At 39.4% G+C, this 14806-nt stretch overlaps 1 protein-coding gene and 1 pseudogene across 11 annotated transcripts in view; one reads left to right on the top strand and one right to left on the bottom strand.

The window, feature by feature from the left end:
• The window catches only part of Map7 (microtubule associated protein 7), a 165174-nt gene that overhangs the window by 73525 nt on the left and 76843 nt on the right, over window positions 1-14806 (top strand). The gene's annotated exons all lie outside the window — the stretch shown is intronic.
• Window positions 8337-8499, bottom strand: LOC147824202 (U2 spliceosomal RNA; annotated as a pseudogene).

Genomic DNA, 14806 nt, shown 5'->3' with positions numbered 1-14806 from the left:
GCACAAGGCCCTGAGTTTGATCCCTGGTACCAGGAAAAACGAAAAAAAGAGTTAAAGACATCATATTACAGTGATCCATGCACACCCATGTTTATAGCAGCACAATTCATAATGGCTAAATCTTGGAAGCAGCCCAGATGTACATCAAGAGATGAATGGATAAGGAAAATGTGGTATTTATGCACAATGAAGTACTACTCTGCCATAAAGATACACTTGAGTCATTTATTGGAAAATAAATGCACCTTGAGACTATCATGTTAAGTGAAATAAATCAGACACACAAGCTTAACTATCACATGGTTTCTCTTATATGAGGAACCCAGAGTAAAAATAAAGAAAAAAATAAAAGATAGATAATAGGAAGTGGGGAGCTAGATCTTTCTCAAAGGGAAAAGGGATCAAAACATGGAGGGGATGACAAAAGGAATTAACACATGTTATGTACATGTACCAAATCCACACAAGTAATGTAAACATTATGTAATGCAAATATGTACTAATAAGTAAAAATAAAAACTAACAAACTGCTCTAAAGAATAAAAAACTCCCAAAGATTGAAATGAAAAACAAACAACAAAGGTTTAGGGACCAGCAAAATGATTCCTTAAACATTTTAAAATGTCATTATATTTGAAGAGATATGACGATAGATGAGTGAAATAGTCCTCAAAATGATGTTTCAGTCATAGTCAAGGTAAAAAATGTATCATTCAGGAATTTTAGTTGGATTTAAATTAGATGAAATCAGCAAGAACTAAGCACAAGGTGTTTACATACATGAAATCAATCTATCTTCGTTTAGTTCTTTTAGTTGTTCAGTATGGAGTTTGGGGTTTTCTTAAATATTTTTAAGCTCATAAAATATATTTAAAAAAAATATTTGTAAAGATATGCAATGGGTCTCAGCGATAAGATTGTTACTGGTCAGCTTGTTGTCCTTTCACCAGATATTCAGACTCTTTGTATCCAGAACGAAGAATTGAGCCACGTTCACAGGAGTAGTAAGAAAGGCGGAGATGTATTACAAGGAAAGTACCCTCCATGGAGCAGAAGCAGGCCAATGAGAAAACTCAGGAGTGAGTTTGGCTCAGAGTAGCCCCATCTGTTTTAAGTTCGAGGTTAAGATGCACTTGGCAGGCAGCACCTACAGATGACAACTGTCAGTGATGAAACACACCCTCAGGAATGGAGGGTCGGCAGAGCCAGACATGGCAACTGCAGTGGGTGCCAGGGCTGGCTTCTCCTTGGTGTTCCTAGAATTTGGCAAGTGTGTGGGAGGAGTAAATGGTCTTCTTTCCACTCAACTGTGAGTCCCCACCCTCATGTTGGGAGGAGGAGTTTGTGAACTTATATGGGCCTACACAGAACCAGCATGGCTGCCAAAGCCCATGGCGGGGTGTGTGTGTGTGTGTGTGTGTGTGTATGTGTGTGTGTGTGTGTGTGTGCAAACTGCAATGCTAATACTAACAACTGTGGGGTTACCCTAAAGCAGTTAGAGCAGATGCTCCTTGGGCTCATGCCGGTGGTCAAGGAAGTGTGATAAGAGCAGGACCATATTTCTTAGGCTTGTGTCAGGATATTAAGGAAATATAGTGAGAGCAGGAAGCTCTTGTGGTTTCCCAGAGTCAGAAGGTATCCTGTTGGTTGTGACCAGAATGTCTCCCATACTGCCAGTTTCCTGCCTCCAGGTGGGGCCCTCCACTAAAGTAACTCTCCGCTATGTGAACTTTGTATAGTGTTTTATTAGGCTTTCAAAGAAATTATACTATCTGTAACCAATAGCACCAGAGTTGATTGAAATCTTATTATAGGATCTAAGAGTTGCACTTATTTTAGAGGATGTGGAATGAAAACGATGTGATTTCATCAGATGTAGAGATCCGGTGTGAAAGGTTGAGCCCTTTCTTGAATTTAGGCTAGGGTGATTGAAATGTCAGGGAGATAGGCCCAAAGAAGCTGTGGGAAGTGAGCTTTTTCTCTACCCCCAAAGCCTTCTCTGAACCTAGAAGTCCTCAGGGTCTTTTTCCATTGCCTTGACAAATGGCACCCACTCCATTCTATCCATAGGAGTCTCTAGTTTGACCACACTCTTAGTATTCTTTCCCCTATAGGCTTTTTCAGTCTATATGGCCGGGCTGAGAGTTTTGCAAATCTTTCTGCTTTGCTTCTTTACCTATAAATTCTTAAATCATTCATTTGTTCTTGCATCTCACTGTACACAGTTTTAAGTAGCCATGCAGCAGCCAGAGTGCTTTGCTGCACAGGTGTTTCTTTTGTCAGATACTCCAGTTCCTTACTCTTGGGTTCTATATTCTGTAGAGTCCTTGGGGCACCAATGCAGTTCTGCCCCATTTTCTGCAAACTCGTACCAAGGATGGCCTTCACTGAAGTTTGCAGTGCTTCATTTTTCATGTCCGTGAGACCTTATCAGAGTGATCTTTATTGTCCCTATTTCTACCAGTATTTTGAGTATAGCCACTTCAGTAATCTCTGAGAAGTTCCAAGCTTTCTCTAGTTGTCTCATCTGAGTCCTCACCAGAATTGCCCTTTGTACTGTGAATCTGTAATGAAATCAACTCATGGCTTCATTGATATTTTTTTGAATGTTATTCTAGTTTCCATTTTGTTTATCTCTACTATATTTTAAAATAATTTATTTTATTTTCATTGTATTTGTGGTACCAGGGATTGAACCCAGGGGAGCTCTAGTACTGAGCTCTATTCTTAGCCCTTTTTATTTTTATTTCTTTTGTTTTGATCTTGGGGGTAGTGGAGATTGAACCCAGGGCCTTCACACGGAGCTACAGCCCCAACCCCTTTTTGTCATTTTTAGACAGGCTCTTGCTAAGTCGCTGAGTTTCACAGAATGAGCTCGAACTTATGATCCTACTATTTTAGTCTCCCAGAGTGCTGGGATTACATACAGATATCACAACATCTGTTTTATATTTTATTTTGAGTAAAGGTCTTGCTAAGTTTCTCGATCTGACCTCCGACTTGTCATCCTAACTTACTCTTCTGAATAGCTGGGATTATAGGCATGCTCCACATCTCCTGACTTCTAATCTTTATTACTTTTTTCCTTCTACCAACTTTAGGCTCAGTTTGCTTTTAGTTTTCTAGTTCCTTGAGGTATCATATAGGTTCTCTATTTGAAATCTTTCTTTTTTATTGTAGGCATTTATCACTATAAACTTTCCTCTTATTACTCCTTTTGCTATATCCTGTAAGTTTTGCTAGGTTGTGTTTTTGTTTTCAGTTGTCTCAAGGTATTTTCTAATGTCCATTTTGATTTTTTATTTGACTCATAGGGGACAAAAATATCCTTTCCTCTACTCATTTTAGGTTTTCCAGCTAGGCTTTTCTAAATTAAACTCCTGGCAAAAACTGATTCATTAAAAAAATATTAAAGAAGTTTAACATGTCTTTTGTACATGTATATATGGTGCACTGAACTCTGTAATTGGAACTTGGGCTGAAATTCCGTAAAAGAGAGGAAAAGGGGCTTGGGGCTTCTGGGCTGGGGAAACAAGTCATAGGAAGGTGATGAGGAAAATTTAGATAAACAAGAGTGGTTAATAGGGTCTGCTACGCACATTTAAGTTGGTTTCTTCATTGATGAGAGTAGTCAAGAATTCTCTCTCTAGTGAGAGGGAAACTTCTCAATAAATGGAAGTTTCTAAATCTAAATTTCCTTTACACAAGCACTTGTGTTCTGGTTTTGGAGCTTCTTCCCATTATTAGTGATTTACAGTGGCTCTTAGCTCAAAATCCATATGCCAAAGAGATATATTTTAAGGTGGCACATTCTAATCTTCACACACATTTATTGGTTGTTCAAGAGTATCTTGTTTAAATTTCATATATTTACCAGTTTCTCAGTATTACTTGGTATGATTTCAGTCTTAAATTTGTTATCACTTGTTGTATACCCTGTCCTGGAAAATGTTTTGCATACACTTGAGAAAAATGTATATTCTGCTACTACTGGGTAGAATATTCTATATTATCCACTAGGTCCATTTGATCTATATAGTGTTGTTCAGGTTCTTTGTTTCCTTGTGACTTCTGTCTGGATGGTCTATCTATCATTGAAACTGGGGCACTCAAGTCTCCTGTTACTGTGTCACTATTTAATTCTCTCTTCAGTTTTATCACTGTGTGCCAATTAATCTTTGTGCCACCCTAATTGTAATAAGAGACTCCTGATGAGGTAGTTGGATCATGAGGACTCTGTACTTATCAGTGGCAGATATTCTTAGCTGAATGTGTTGTTAAAAGATGAGGCTCGGGTGGAGGAGGTGGATCTCTGGGGGTGTGCCTTTGGAGGGTATATCTCTTGTGCCCACTCTTGTGCTCTGCTTCCTGGTTGCCATAAAGTAAGCAGCTTTGCTCTAGCACATCCTTCTACCATGATGTTTCTGCTTTGGAGCCAGCCAACCATAGACTAAAACTTCTGGAACCAGAAACCAAATAAATTTCTCCTTTAAGTTATAAGTGTCAGATATTTTGTTTCAGCGATGGGAACACTGGCCAATACACAGTTTGCCTTGTATACATTTAGGTACTTAGATATCAGATGCAGATATAATTATTATTATAGATTCCTGTCAAATTGACCCTTTTATTATATAATGTTTTTGTAGCTTTTCTGATGCTTTGCTGCTTATAGCTTTCTGTTCCTCTTATTTCCAGTTTCCAGTGTTACATTTGGAAGCATGTGGCTAATACTCATCTTCAAAGTATACACTAGATGAAAGACTAGGGATTATGTGACCAAGGATTCAGAAAAGGATAGGTCTACCTGCCTATAGATGAAGGTAGTTCTGTTATTTGTGACTGTGGGGTGTGGTCAGTAAGGGCTAGCTTCAATTTAAATAGATACCTATTGTATCAGTCCACTTTTCCATTGCTATAAGAAAATATGTGAGGTTGAGTACTTATTAAAGAGGCTTATTAAGCCCACAGTTTTAGATAGCATAGCACCTGTATTTACTCAGCTCTGGTGAGGGTCCCTCTAGTTGCCTCATATGATGTAGATGTCAGAATGGTGGGAACTTGTTCAAGAGAGAGAGATCACTTAATGAGACAGGAAGCCAGAGACCAGGAAGGGGCCAGGGTTGCTCTGGGAGTGTGCGCTTATGCACGTGTTTGTGTGCATGCACATGTGTTCACACACACAATACTGGCAATTGAGCTGAGGGCCTTGGCCACTGAACTACTTCCCCCGCCCTTTATTAAAATTATTTTTTGAAACAGGAGTTGCTAAGTTGCCCATGCTGATCTCAAACTCATGATCCTCCTGCCTCAGCCTTCCTCAGTGCTGAGATTACAGGTGTGTACCATCACTTTTGTAACAACTAGGGAAAGTTGCAAGAAAACATCGATTTCTTCCAAGGACCATACTCCCAGTAACCCAGTTATCTCCCACTAGATCTACCTTTTAAAAGTCCCACCATATGTCACGTCTCCCCACTGGACCAAGTGTCCAACCCTTGAGCCCTTGGAGAACAAGCTGTTACCAGGTTCTGGGATAAGAGGACTCCTAGAAATTCTTTCCAGGTCCCTCCTGGCTAGCTCACCAAACTGTTACTGGATGCTGGGGACTCCTGGAGATTCTCCTAGGTCCTTGCTGTTCTAAACAAAAACTTGGTCAAGATAAGCGAAAAGGGTAACAAGGATTTACATTTACTAAAGTTAGTAAAGGTAGGAAAAGAAATATGCTCTGCAAATTAAGACTGGGCCACTAGAGAATAGCAAGGACACAATGGCCGCAAGGTTAATGGCCTTCATCTTTTTTATCTCCCACTCCTCTGGCTGTTTTCAGATCTAGGCTGTCCTATCAAAAACCTGCCTGATTTCTTGTGAGAAGAATTGAAGATATCATTTTTTGATTGATCCCAGATATAGGACTCGGACGCATGTGCCTTGGATCTCTGTGATGGACAGGTCATACCCACTTGCCCAGCCAGCTGGCCATGCCCTAATCTCCTCTCTCATTACCAAGTAGCTCTCCTGTGGGCCAAATGTAGCACCTCAAATACAGTAGTGCCTTGGTTCACGAACTTAATTCTTTCCAGGATTTGGGGGAAGATGGCCATCTTCTTGTTAGTGTGGGCAAGATGGCCATGAGAGTTTCCAAGTGGAAGCAGACACTTCTTTGTGAACCAAATTGTTTGCAAACATTCATGAACCAAGGTATTCCTGCTGTTATAAGTGGCCCTTTGGATGAAAAGTAACCGAAGCAAGGTCTTTTAAGTTGCATGTAGACCATGTGCATAGGTTAAGTTTTCATGAACATTTAAATCCAAATTAGTATTAGATGGTTGGTGGGCTTAACGGTCAAATGATAAGTGGCTTCTGATGGACAGGAGATGGCTGAGCTTTGTGGTTTAGGGTTGCATAGGCCCTAATGGGGACCTTTGTTGTAGCCTCTGGCATTCAAGAAGAGCCTCAGAGGTCTCTGTGCCTGGATAAACAGGGGCCAAACTAGAGGCTGCCATGTTATTGTGGATATGAAGCATTCAAAAGCAACGGTTTTGCTGATATTTTTTAAAGTTTTAAAACTAACTGAAAACTTAAAAGAAGACCCATACCTGCTCACACACAACACTAAATTTTTTAAACCCACACAACAGAAAAGGAAGAACCAGCTTCTCTGGAAAAAAAAAAAAAAGAGAGAGAACATTGTTGGGCCAAGGATTTAGCTCAGTGGCGCTGCACCTGCCTCGCAAGCTCAAGGTCCTGAGCTTGTGAGGGCCCCAGTACCCCTCAAAAAAAATTCTATTTGTGACTGATGGAAATCTTATTTCAACACATGTTCTAATGACAAAAAAATTCCTTCACAAACTGTGAAAAGTAATTAACTTGACTGCTTCCAGAATCCTTAAGCACACTCATTGAACAGTCTCTAGGTTTTCCAGAAGGCATGTTAGAACAAATGCAAATTAAGAAATTTAAGGGCTGTCACCTCCAGCTAATTACCATGGGGGTAGAATCTTAAGCAATGCACTTGAAAACTCTGAAACAGCTTGGATTTATTATAAATTAATGACATAGGATGTTCATTAATTATTAAGCTTTGTTGAAATACGCTGAATGTTCTACACAGGTTTTACAGCCAATATCTGTCATCAGAATGTTTTGAAATTATGCCCTTGAGAATAATAGAAAGGTTTTTACCTCCATGCATTTCCAATTGCTTGTTAGTTTTAGGGAAGGAAATTACTGTAGAGAAGAAAACAACTTTTCCCTCATCTTTCTGAGTTCTTAGTTGGGATGGACTCCTATAACAAAAGACAGATTACAAACAAATAGACAAGTGTATTATCACATATACCTCATGTATACATGGGAAATTCCCAGGGAAGACTAACTGACTCTCAAGAGTAAATATTTGAACTGGGCATGATGGTGTATGCCTATAATCCTAGCACTTGGAAGGCTGAAGCAGGAGGATCTATACTTCAAGACCAATCTAGGTTACATGGTAAATTCAAGGCCAGCCTGGACTACATAGTGAGAACCTGTTTCAAAATCAAAAATCAAAAACAAGAGGAAATCTCTAAGGTGGCTTGAATATCTTGCTCCTGAAACAAAGATGTGGGGAAAGTGAGTCGAGGGAGATGATCAAGAAATATAAACAGGAGTTAAGGTTGGTTGTGTAGATTTAGGTGCTTTCTCCCTTGACAAGGATTTCTGGTGACTTAGCGCCTTCTCTTCCTAGTGCAGAGGAGGATTCACCTCTGTAAGTAGGGACTTCCTTTTTATAGATGTAAGTTTCTCTCCTAAAAGGATCACTTTATTTTCAGAAGCTATCTATTATTTACTGTTTCCCCAAATAATCTGTTCAAAATCATATTTGTCCCAGAGAAACATATTTGGGGTGACATTTCTGATCCATGATCATATTTGGGGATGGCATGTCCTAAACCCCATTCATAGCAACCTTCAGAACACAGGACATTGACTATTGTAGCTCAGCAGTAGAGTGTTTGCCTAACATGTGCCACTCTCCAGAACTGCCAAAATACTACTCCTACTACTATTAGTAGTAATAATATAGCCGCTCTTCAAAAAAAGTATGTATCCCAAAGTTGCTCTTAAGTTGTTTTTTTTTCCCTGTTTTTGTTTTGGGTTGTTTTGTTTTGTTTTGTTTTGTTTTAGACAAGGTCTCACTGTGTAGACCAAGCTGGTCAGCTATGCAGGGCATTCTGACCTTGAACTCAAGATCCTCCTGCCTCAGTTTCCCTAGTCCTGGGATTACTGGTGTGTACCACCATGCCTGCTTAAGATCATTTAATATTTAAGGTATTCATTTTATTCTGGAGTATTAAATTTCATGAAAGTATTTCATGGTGGTGTCATCACAGAGTAAGCTCATCAGTTCTCATCACATTAAAAGAATTTCAGAACACATCAGTGAGAGGGATAGGCCAATTTATTAAGCAGACTTAGACGCTACACTTGATCTTAGCCAAAAGGCCAAGAAGCAATTTATTAGGCAGAATTAGAAAGAAAGAGAATATAAAGAAAGAACTTCAGCTTGAGGACCTGAAGAGAGCACAGCTCTGATGAAGAGTTTCTGACTGGCCGTAATTGAAAGAACAAGACCAGGTTTTATGGATTTGCTGGGGTTCGTTAGGATGGTTAATAGCTACCTCGTTGTACTTTTGCAAGGTAGCTCTGGGAGAAGTCCTTATTGCTAGAAGGGGCAACGTAGTCTGTATGAGATCATTGTTTCTGGTTGGGACAGCGTCAGTTTCGTGGAGGCACTGCTGAAATCCAAAGTCTAGGGCCCAGGTCTAGGGCAATGACTGAAGACTTCTGGGCACTCACTAGTAGCTGAATTTCTCTGTATGTCTCTGTTTGAGTAAGTTTTCCCATTGCTTAAACACAGCACCCTACAACCACAACTTAAAGGAGGAGGGGTTTAACACATTCCTGCTGGTTTGAACCACTAGTGATACATGCATGACTGTCCCATCTGGCCGCTTGTACCACTAGTAGTACAAACAAATCTAATCACTATTATCAGTCTTTTTACTAATAAAATTAACAAAAAGCCACCAGATAGAACAGTATTTCAAGCCTCCCAGCAGTGAGATATTTGAATCATGGCCCAGTCTGAACATGTTATTTGGCTCATGGATTCAAGGGGTTTGGTCCATGGTTGGCTGGCTCCAAGGCAGGAGCATCATGGCAGAAGAACATGCCAGAGCAAAGCTACTTAGTTCATGGAAACCTGCAAGCACATCAAGGGAACAGTACCAGAGAGGAAGGGGCAAGGGACCTTCATCACCCACCCAGACACAAAAAGAAGTATGCTCCACCAATCTCATGGGCAGCTCCCAAGTCATTCAAACTTAACTATCACAATCTCTTCTCTTGGTGTCTGTCCTTAGTCTTGAAGGGGGATGAGATAGATTATGTAAATTTAAGGCTAATCTACCTTGTTTTGCCAACTTTTTTTTTTTTTTTTAGACAAAGTCTCCCTTTGTAGTTCAGGCTAGCCTTGAACTCACTATGTAGCCCAGGTTGGCTTCAAACTCAAGGCGATCCTCCTACCTCAACCGCTGGGTTGGGATTACAGGTGTGTGTCACCACACCTGGGTACAACTTTTAGATGAGACATTCTCTAAATGATAAACATGCCTGTATGTAGATCTGAGCGAGGATCTGACCCAGAATTTTCAGGTAATAAAAGAAGCATACGAAATGATGGTCAAGCTTTATTCTGCTTTGAGTTACCTAGTGGGCATCTATTGGCCCAAATGAAGAGTCAATTTTTTTTTTTTAGCAGAAACAGCCCTCAGGTCCCTGACTGCCTCAGAAGAAAACACAAGTCATCATCTTAACGAGTAACAAATTAAGAGCCTAAGGATTGGTTTGTCCTCTGTCCGTACGGTGGTCTCTGAGTCTATCAGTGGAAATTACATTCTGTTTCAAAAAAAAAATCTATAAATCTATGATACAGTAAGGGGAAAATTACTATTTTTAAAATTAAATGAAGAAATCTCCTGGGAAATAAATTTTGTCTAGTAAATTGTTTTAGTTGTAGCATTTTCCTACTTAGCATTCTGTTGTTGTAAAGGAAAGGACAAAAGACTGAAGAGAAGCTACAGTGAATTTTAAATAGTAGTACTTACCTGGGCTTCTTTTGTTCTATTCCTCCACAGAACTGTGACCTTTCCCTTCAGAGTCTTTATCCTAGTTTAGAATGTACCGCCATTAGAGCGGTCACTTGTCAACGCCTTCATCCCTGTAGCTCGCCCAACATTGTGACCTCCTCATGCCAAGCACAGTGTGCACAGGCATTCTGCACACGGACAGGTACACCAGTGGTTATGGGAAGGATGCTCATAGCCATTCTGACATTATATGAAGCTTTTTCAAAGGTGATAAAACATTAATATTTCATTTTCTTTTCTCAGCCACAAATAGGAAGGATTGCTATTACTTTCTTTTTCATCTTCAATCTTGTATCTGTTAAGCATTGCTATAATATAGTTTTATAGAATAAAAATCCTTTATCAGGTTTCATAACCCTTAAACAACTATAGCCTTTGAAGAGTCATGGATAGAAGCATTTAAATAATCAGGTTGCCAAAGGGACCTCATTTCAAGCTGGGTGCATATATAATGCTTCTCCTGTATAGACAAACCCCAGAGCATTGTTATCTAATTTGCAGCGGCTGCTTATTCCTTCATACTCTCAAAACAGCTGCTTACTTCTAACTGCTTGGGCTTGCTTGCTTTTTGGGAGAAGCCAACATCTAATATTACTATATTTTAGCAACACAATGTTATATGGTAATCATTGTTTAAGAAAATGTTTAGGTGATGACCTTATTCAGCATTAACTAATATTGGTAGAATATTTTTTCACCTTTCTTAAAGCACCAACTTCTTAGATAATTTTTCAAAACAATGACACTTAGCCAATCTTTGAAGCTTTAAATTTTGCCTTAGTTTTACAATTTAAGACATTATCGAAAAGTATAAATCTTGATTCAAATAATATTAAAACATCTTTTTCTTTCCTGTTTCCATTTCATTGAATAAAAGAAAGAGAAGCTCTCAGAAAAGAATCAGATATTTTTGTTTTAAGTTTTTTAAAAATATTTATGATACTCTGCCTTCTAAAGGTCTTTTCAGGGACCAGTAAAGGGCAATGCAATAATGTAAATTAGGAGCATGTGAGCAAAAAGATAAACCAAAGTGCAAAGATAAAATAATGCAGGAAACATGGTCCTTCCGAAGGTGCATCCTGTGAGTGGATTACAGCCTGTCTCTAAGTTACCCAAACCGTGGTTGCAAATGAGAAACCTTGCCAGATGTTCAGCAAGCTTCACGAAAAAAGAGAAGTCAGTTACTCGGAAGAAATGTAATTACTCCCAGTATTAACACAGAGATTTCTGGGAAGTGTTCGAAGGATGACCTCAGCAACACCTAGACAAGAGACACAGCAACAGGTTCCATGGGAATCAGTCTTGTGTCTCTTAGATTAAACCTTGATAAGAGGTTCTTGGTGTAACACCATGATGCAGATCCATCAGGAGAACCTCTAATTTCATACGTAATTCTATCTCATGGCTGGGTATGAAAATCAAATACACAACCTAATAGATGATTTATAATGTAATGGGAAAGATGTTTGTTTGTGCTGGGGATCAAACCCAGGGCCTTGTGCATGCAGAATGAGTGGTCTACCACTCAGCCTAAGGGAGATATGTTTTATACTCAGAAAAGATCTTTTCATATCACACTAGAGTCATTTTAGGTATCTCAAAGGTTGTTATACTGATTACTACTTTGAAATTATGGCAGTCATTAGACATGTCCTTAGATTTTACCAGTTGATGCATTAACAAAGAAGTACATATATCTTTAGAATATAAACATTTTAATATCTTGTTAACCTTTTAAGTGTAAGTTAAATATGATTATGGTTTTTTAATACTGTGTTTTAATTTATGCATTAAAACATATTCTGAGAAACATCAGGTATGGTGGTACATGCCTGTAATCTCAGCACTCAGGAGGCTGAGACAGGAAGATCGCCACAAGCTTGAGGCCAGCCTAGGCTACGCTGAATTGAAAGCCAGCCTGAACTATGTAGCAAGACCTTGTCTCAAAAAAATAAAATGAAACAAAATATCCTAAGAAGGCATCCAGCCTGTATTTCTTTGATTGTGAAAGGAGTCCAAAGCACCAAAAATGTCCAAATCCTTTTATGGAAATCCTTTGGGTACCCTTAGGAGAACCTCTATCCTAGTTTTGGTCAAAGGCAAAGTTGATGTGCATCAACATCTCGTAAATCATTAGTCCAAGAATCCCAGATTTGCTTTTTCTGCTAAGCAGTTCAAAATGTGGAAAACCACTTAACACCTGGGAGATGAATCCTGTTACAAATTCTGTAAGCCAGTGGTTCTAAGTCTAGGATGTACATCAGAATCCTCAGGGAGACTTTTAAAGTGACACAGCTAAACCTCCATCTTCGGATCGCAATTCAGCAGGGCTGGGAGGGACTGGTTGTCACTGTGTTGAAGAGCTACAGCTGGGCCAGGGATTTAGCTCAGTGGTTTCGCCGCCTGCTGCGCAAGCACAAGGACCTGAGTTCGATCCCCAGTACCAAAAAAAAGAGCCACAGCTGATATTTTTACACTCAAGTGACAATCACTGCTTTACACAGAAGTGCTTTGACAGCTTGTATTATCAGAACTATTTTAAGTATCACTTTTTTAAAAAAAGCTTTATGTTTGATTTTATCCATGGCAAGAAACTGGGAAGGTTCTCTTTATAGTTTACAACTTGTGAACACTCACAGTATCTCTTGCCTGGGGAGGAGGTGGGCAGTTCTTGACCATGAGTCCCTGCAGAGCATAGACTGCCGGTCTTCAGCACAAGGGACTAATGGCTTTTCTGAGATTTGTGATTTTACCGAAAGTCCCACTTCTAGTCTATGGAAGTTGAGACCTACCTCCTAGGTTTTCATTGAAACCGTGACTTTATCACACATTTGTAAGGATTATGAAATATCATCCTTTGTGTGTGCTTGCACATGCACTGGTGAACTCTCATTGAGGGACTCTGGAGAGGCTGAGGCAGGTTGGTACAAGCTGCCCACCTCACTTGCCCTCTGGGGAGTCCAGCCGGTGAATAGATGTGCCTAGCCGTCTTCTCAGGAGTAAGAGAACCATGCACATTCTGGAGTGAAACCAAGTTAGATTTATGCGCTCTCTGACCACCTCATGTCTGCTCCTGTGTTTCCGTGTTGCTTGTGGGTGTGAATTGCCTTTCTTGTTCCTGGTGGGAGCTAGATCTGATGCGGGTAAAGCCTTAGGACACAGTGCCCATTAAATTGGATGGGGCTTGATACTGGCCCTCAACCACAATTCTGCTATCTTACCTCCTCTTTAAAGCCTGGATTTTAAAATGAGTCTGCTTTTCTCCTGTTTTACAGTGTCGGTTAGGAGTGTATGCAGAGGTGTTTGGATGTTGTGGAGTTCTTTTATGAGCTTTGCCTCGGGGTGCCCTGTCCTGAGTTAATCTGATACTAGAGTTGATGCTCATCTCTGGATGAGCATTTGGAAGCAGCACCTACTAAATTGGATGTTCCTAATTAGAACTTGAGGATGGTTTTAGGTAATCTTAAAAAAAGTTTCTAATCTAAAAAAGCAAAATACAAAGAGTTACAATCAGTATTTTGAATATTGGGTAGTAATAGAATAGTTGTTCTGACTTTTCTAATTAGCTTAAACTTTTTGTTAGAGTTGAGATCATAAAATGGACTGAGTTTTTTTTTCCCAGTGAAATAAGAATTTGCAGACTTTTAAAGCTAGTTTACAATAATTTCCAAGTTGATAGAAGCTGAAATGTATTGCCAGCTGTTTATTGTAGGCTCCTATAAAATAACTGTGAATTCTGTCTGTATCTGAAATTTTAGATGAAGCATCACTTTTATATGCAATCTTAACTGAGTGACCTGAGATTGATGTGAATCAGAGCCATACTGGTATATTTTAATAACGGTGTCTGTATTGATTGTTATAAGTAGCAGTGTATTTGGGGAACTCCTCAGAGATGGTGCTGGCTTTCCTCCAGGGGAAGAGTTAGGCATTACAGTGATGAAAGATGGTGTTTGGTTTCTGGACATCTCTATGGAATGGCCCAAGGGCTTAGGGATGGGAAAAGATAACAGAATGTGTCTTCCATAGTCTTTATGCTTTTGGCATAATGCTTCTCACAACAATATATGTCCATACGGAGAGTTATTGTACAAGTGGAATTTCAGGCATCCACGAGAGCTCTAGAAATTTACCTGTGTACTCACAAGTCTAGCCCAGCCAGTGCATGTATGGGAGGATGATAAGAAATCTGCCTTGATGATGAAAATGTTATATAGAATCCATTTGTGTTTGTTTCTGACTCCGGGTACAGTGAAATTACACCTTCATGTTACTATTACTCAGTAGCCGAGGCTGATCTATTTTAGAGCAGATATTAACACAGCAAAAGATAGTCCAGAACTGGTTATCCAATGCAAAGACCTACAAAATCACTTTTAATGTGGTCTCATTAATTTGACTACTCTTAACAGCCAACATCCATGCATTAATATAATTTTTAATGATCTAAAGATGAGCTTCTAAAATCAATATGGTGAGTTGAAGAAAAAAGAAGGTAAACAGCTCTCACTGATGAGACTGTAATTCGCCTTTCCTTGACTGTCTCCTGTTCTTCAGAGAAGTCTTTGAGGTGCAGTAAATGCTGGTCCACAATGTTTTCAGATCATTTTAAA

Source organism: Heterocephalus glaber, unplaced genomic scaffold (genome assembly GCF_053883595.1).
Source record: "Heterocephalus glaber isolate CG9 unplaced genomic scaffold, H.glaber_assembly_v1.0 deba00001550, whole genome shotgun sequence".
Classification (NCBI taxonomy): domain Eukaryota; kingdom Metazoa; phylum Chordata; class Mammalia; order Rodentia; family Bathyergidae; genus Heterocephalus; species Heterocephalus glaber.
The sequence above is the reverse complement of the archived record's forward strand: the minus strand, read 5'-3'. Positions and strand labels throughout refer to the sequence as shown.